Genomic DNA, 6,340 nt, shown 5'->3' with positions numbered 1-6,340 from the left:
TACCATATCTCGAGTATGGAGAGTTCTTTTATATCGTCTTATTTTCCTTATTTCCTTTAGGATAATTTTTTTCTATATGACATTTATGGTCCACTTCAATTCTGTAGAGAGTTTGCACAAACTCACGTGGATACTGTGCAACACTTGTCTGATGCAGAATGGAACCGAAAATTTATTGAATGGTTTAAAGTTAGGGTGAGTAATACATAAAACATTAAATTTGACATTTTAATGTTGTATTAATCATTCTAAAATATTCAAATTAATTTGTTCATAGGTTGCACAATTGTATAAAGAAGATAATAGTCGGATCATGGAAGATGTTGCTCTCACTTTCACGTGGCCCTACCGGATATTTGACACATTCCAATGGTTACATTGTCAATGGATATAGATTTCATGCAGAAGATCATGATAAAAACTTAAGGACTCAAAATTGTGGTGTTGTTGTAGTTGGTGAGAATGATAAAGATAGTGAGAACCTTGATTACAATGGAGTTTTAATAGATGTGATTGAATTACAATTTGTCATGCATAGAAGAGTGATTTTGTTTTGATGTAATTGGTTTGATGTGTATGATAAAATAAAAGGAGTTAAAAAATATGAATATGACTTTGTGAGTGTTAATCCAAGGAGATTTTTGAAAACAAATGAGCCTTTTGTTTTAGCGGAGCAAGCATCTCAAGTGTTTTATGCTAATGATAATTCCAACAAAGGTTGGCATGTAGTGAGGAAGACTCAACCTCGTGATTCCTATGAGATTGTGAAACAAATGGATGATGATATTGTAGACTTAGGAAATCCTTCTCAAAAGAAACAAAAAAGAACTGATAAGGTGAAGTATCTCTTTATATAATATTACATTGTTATTTGATGACATGATTTATTTTATTACTACATTGTCACACATTTTCTCTTATTGTTTTTTACTGTTGCTCTTTGCAGGTTCATTATGAAACCATTAAAGACTGAAAATAAAGTGGGATCAAGTATGAAGACTACTACCAGATATGCATTCGTCGCGCCAGGTGCTATAAGAAAGGAACGAGGACGAGGAGGGCTTAGATCTTTGATTGGGAAAGAGAATATGCCAACTAAGAGTTTATTTCCTCAATCTAGTGTTATAGTTAAGCAATACATCCAAGAAATTGAAACAAGTAAGAATTTTTGTTAATCTACTATTTTAAATTGGCGTAACTGAATTTCAATGCTTAAGTATTAGTAATATGATTTTTCTTCCTCAGGTGCTATAGAGAAGGGACGGGGACAGGGGCTTAAAAACTCTACGATATCTTCTAGTCAACGAATAGGAATGATACATAAAAATTACATGGTTCTTGAGAAAGAGTATATGGAAAGTGATAGTCCATTGCTTCCATCCACTGATCAACTTACGCAATACACCCAAAAAATTGAAACAAGTAAGTTATTCCAAATTAAATCTGTTCTTTTTTTTTTTTTTTTTTTTGGGGGGGGGGGGGGGGGGGGGGGGGGTTAAATAAAGATTTTATTGATACCAAAGTGAATTAGTTACAAATCCAAATAGGGGCTGACCACCTGTTTCCTAAGACAACAACCACACAATACAGTCAGGTCCTAGTTACAGATGGACTACACAAAAAATACTATCCTATAACTAGCACCATTGGAGTGTAAAAAGCCCCTCTGGGCATACTTACAAAGAACCCGTATCATATATAAGCGACTAAGAAATACTCATTATGCCATTATCAAAGCAACAAAGGACCGATAGTACATTGCAAATTGCTAAAACCTCCGCCATGTTACAATGCTTGCATCAAGAAAGAGAGAGGAGGACAGGACTTCAAGGGCATTGTTTTTTAATTGCATAGGTAGCTAAGAGTGGTTGCCATTTGCTCAGTGTGTTGCATCTACTATGGATGAATATTGCTATTTCCTTGCATAATATCTCTGGTTGATAGCAGCTACATTGGATCTCATCAGGTTCCTTTCCCTCCAAATTATGTTCACCACAATAGCAAAACAGCAGCTGGTTATTCCTCCCTTGATTGATCTTTGCGAAAGACTTGAAAGGTGGAACTTCTTCAAAGGCTGAATTATTGTCTGCACTACGTTCGACTCAAGAGGAAAACAAATCCTTGAATGAGACAAACAAGTCCTTGAATGATCGCTTGTCTGCCTTAGAAGATGAGATAAAAGAATTATTTGCTGCTCAACGATCATTTGTCCCGCCTACGACATCGCCCGTTTCATCCAAATGATCACTGATTTTGTCTGCTAACCAAGTTAGTAATACTACACTCGACTTTTTATTTTATTTGTTGATTTGCGTATAGCCAATTTCTATCTTACACTGATTCTAGTAGTTGCTTGACTTACGTATGGTGTTTGCTAGAAAGTTATGAGCCTACTCTAATTGATGTTTTGGGCAGTAGAATCCAAAATGTACTTCTCAAAAACAGAAAAGAAAAGGAGGGAAAAATCTAGTTAGTGGAATTATTGGAACATATTCCTGAAAAGTCCTTTTTTTGGGGGGAATTAGTGAAATTCTCAAATGTTGCCTTCATCACCTCCTTGTTATGCCTATGTTGTGTCAAATCATTTCCTATTGGAATAGGATCAGTAACACCAACATTATCCATCACTGTCCATATGAAATCAGAATTGCAGCACATCATCTCAAATTCTGCAAAGTTGTTGTGAAACCTTATCTTCTTTTTTAGCCTCCACACAGATTTTTGTAAAACTGCAGACTGCATATCTTATAACCAAACCTGCACACTTAAAAAACCAGTAAAAGCTTGTTGATTTTCTAGTTTCATTTGTTTCCATCTGCACCATAGTTCCAGTGAGTGCTATATCATTTCCTCTCTCAGTAGGATCAGTAGCTTGTAGTATTAGATCTAATTTGAAACAGACTTGCACCAAATACTTTCCTAGATAAATAAGACCATTGATAACAATTGCAACAGTATTCCTTGATCTTCTGGTACATGTGATCCCTGCAAAAAAGCAAACAATGTTAGTTAAAACAGTTACCATCATACTCTCCTCCCAAAAGATTGGAGCATGATGGCAACAAAGAGCTACTGCACTTTTCCATTGCACAACACCAGAACCAACTGTCATTCTCCTCCAAATAAGCATCTGATTATTTCCAGCAATGATGCATATAAAGTACATATTGCCGGTGTTTTTACAAAAAACAGCATCCACACTTGAGTCACAAACTCTTCTCTATAAAGTCCACCTCATAAAGTCCATTTGCTCATTAGCAGTACAAGTATTAGTATCAAAGAAATTTTCCACTAGACTCTCATCCTTTCCACTGTAAAATGAATCAAAGAGATGAAACAAGGACAACCAGTGATGAATCAAATCATATCCTATGTGCATAAGATCAATGACACCAGAAACAACCAAATGTCCTAGAACCATATATATATACTTGTGAGTTACATAGAACCATCCCATTTCATTTACTAAGCAAAGAGAATCTATGGGATAGTAGAAACAAGTAACCATGATGCCAATTTGTACCAAATCATTTCCACATAGGGTAGGATATATCATTGGCACAAACTGTTGCACTTAAGTTTATGAGACCAGTAGCCTTGTTATTCCATGTAAAACAAGATCCAATCAACACCATAGTGAAACTGCAACCTGCAAACCAGAAAACAAGGTTATCTGAAACAAATACAACCATCCTCTCCTCCCTAAAGACTTGAGTATAATAGTACAACCTCCTCCATAGCATCCATCATCAATTTTACTTGAATTTTGTGGACTTAGCTGATGTGATAGGGCCTGCCACTTTTTGTTTTGCTTGTCTCATTGGTATTTGTCTTAGAACAAATTGGTCAGGCACTTTATCATCCCAACTATGATTTCTACCATGAGTTTTTGATTTAATTTTCCCCATAACTTTTTCCGACTGTTTAGGAGATAAATCCCCTTCCCTTGCTGCATTAAAGAAATTCTGTGCAGTTGACTCCTCATCTATGTCATTTCTAGTTTCTTCAATATCTGGTACTGCAACTTGTAAGTTTCTTTTGTAATTTGGAACTGAAACCTGGTTGTGCTTTTTTGGATTAACTTGAGGATCAATTTGCACCACCTGGTTCTGCTTAATTCTTGTACCTTGTGAAACCTGGTTCTGCTTTTTGGTAGCACTCTTCACCACCTGATTTTGCTTCTTTGTGTTTGAAGTAGAGTCAAGCTGCACACCTTGCTCACTAGCAAGTTTCTTATCAGCACTCTTGTTTTCCTGATGTGCACCGGATAGGACTGATGCAACATTTTTAACTGTTGACTGTTGTTGCTTCATGATAGGTTTGGCATGTGCCTTTGTCATTTTTTGTTTTTCACCTCGTTTCTCAAGCATACCGAATTTGTTTCAGCTTATTTGCGATTACTGGTCATGGTTTGGGCTGTATTTAATATCTTATCTTTAATCTAAGTGGTTGATGCCTTAAATTCATGTATGCACAATTAGGAAGTGCATACAGAAGTACTGAGGATTTTTGATTAAGTCTGTTATAGCTTTACAATGCAAAATAAATAATTTTCCTGATTTAAACAATTTTGAAGAAGACTCATTCATAGCCTTCTTCGTATGGTTTGCATTTGCTGCATCTTTAAGTTTAGAGCTCCTTTATTCTTTTATATATAGATGGTGCTAGTATTATCCGTTTCACAATTCCTATATATTTGTGGCAGTCTCGGTTCAAAGTCTGTAACAGTTGTTTATTTCACATGAACATAGTAGTAATCTTATTCGGTTATAAAAATAGCACGCAGAACCGTGAACACTTCTAACTCTAGCTGTAAGGACTTACTGTTAAAGAAAGTGCAATTGTTGTTGTGATGATGGAAAAAGCTTTATTGAAGATAGATAAAAGAACAATTTCTACCAAATGGAAAAGTCTTATTGCTGTTAAATGTTGTTGCCTTTTTATGTGTTTCCAGTTTGTGATCCCTTGTTTGGTACCAGAAAGATTTCACAGTCTTACTTGGTTTGTATTCTCCTTGCTTTATCAGAGACTTTAGTGGGAGTATAAAAGAATTAACATCTACATTCTATGAATTTTTTTTTAGTTGGGAACATATATTAGATGAAGAATAGCAGCGAGTACTTATATTTCTAACTTCGCCACTGTAATCTATAGAAATTAAGAGAAGTCCGGTACCATGTTTCTCTTTAAATAGGAAACGTCGCCTTCAGTTCAAATACTTTGAGAATTGGGATGAAATGGCCACAAAGAGCATATAAAGGTTATGCAGAATGATAGATTAATGTTCTTGAAGTGGTCCTCTTTGAAACTTGTATGACTATCATCTAATTAATGAAGTTTAGCAAAATAAATGCATTGAGGTTCCAATGAAAATTCTACAAGCATTTTATAAGTTAGGAGATGGAAAATAAATGACTTCTAGTTTGCACGATAGAGGAAGATGCAAGATATAGAAATATGAGACACAATTGTTGTTTTAGTTGCGTTTTTAAAATAGATTTTGGATTCTTGGTTAATGCATCCCGAAGCTTTTCTAATTAATTTTCTTATACTCATGCGAGGCTTGATGATGTTGTTGGATTACACCTAATGAATTTAGATTGCTTTTGGGGTAAGCGGTATAACCACTACTAGTATAACATTTACATATATTTTTATCTTACTAATAGCTATTCAGTCTTTTCAAAATTTTGTACTTATAGATTTTGAAGATTAAAGTTACAAGTCAAGATGCAAGTTTAGAAGATGCACGAACTCATTATTATTTTGCTAGGAATGTTATGTAGAACTCGGTATCATAGTCTAGCTCGGGTTGTTAGCAATGTTTTTTTGTTAAGGTGTCGAGCAAATATTGAAACTAACATCATGGGATGTTAACCATTTTATTGTAATTAATATAACTCTCTCTCTCTATATATATATATATATATATATATATATATATATATATATATACATTGTTCAATAACAATTTGATATTTATTGATAAAATCATTTTTTTTTGGATATCGAGCTTTAAGGACTAGATTTGGTTAGCAAGAGACCAGAAATATGGTCGTTATAAGTAGTAAAATAAGCTAAATAAGGACCAGCACTGCTTGTCTCTAAAGATAATCTAGGACTAGTAAAGGCTGGTCGCTAAAAAGGTTTAACGACCAGGAAATATTTATTTCCCTTGATATTAATTGTCCATTAGGGACGAGATATGTAGTCTCTAAAAGGTTTTAACGACGAGATATATACCCCGTCCCAAAAAACTTTTTGCGACCAGATTTTTGAACCCGTCGCTGTTGGCCTTTAGCGGCGGAGGCTATTACGACGGGTGGCGACCAGTATTTTC

General features: G+C 34.8%; 2 long non-coding RNA genes across 2 annotated transcripts; both read left to right on the top strand.

The window, feature by feature from the left end:
- Positions 1 to 321: 321 nt before the first annotated feature.
- On the top strand, positions 322 to 1,420 carry LOC132037529 (uncharacterized). Its single transcript, XR_009409915.1, has 3 exons — positions 322 to 836; positions 947 to 1,158; positions 1,246 to 1,420. It is a non-coding gene; the product is annotated as an uncharacterized LOC132037529 (long non-coding RNA).
- Positions 1,421 to 2,062: 642 nt separating this feature from the next.
- Positions 2,063 to 5,912, top strand: LOC132037739 (uncharacterized). The gene is made up of 3 exons (XR_009409969.1): positions 2,063 to 2,268; positions 5,562 to 5,611; positions 5,703 to 5,912. It is a non-coding gene; the product is annotated as an uncharacterized LOC132037739 (long non-coding RNA).
- The last annotated feature ends 428 nt before the right edge of the window (positions 5,913 to 6,340 follow it).

Source organism: Lycium ferocissimum, chromosome 11 (assembly GCF_029784015.1).
Source record: "Lycium ferocissimum isolate CSIRO_LF1 chromosome 11, AGI_CSIRO_Lferr_CH_V1, whole genome shotgun sequence".
Lineage (NCBI taxonomy): Eukaryota > Viridiplantae > Streptophyta > Magnoliopsida > Solanales > Solanaceae > Lycium > Lycium ferocissimum.
The sequence above is the reverse complement of the archived record's forward strand: the minus strand, read 5'-3'. Positions and strand labels throughout refer to the sequence as shown.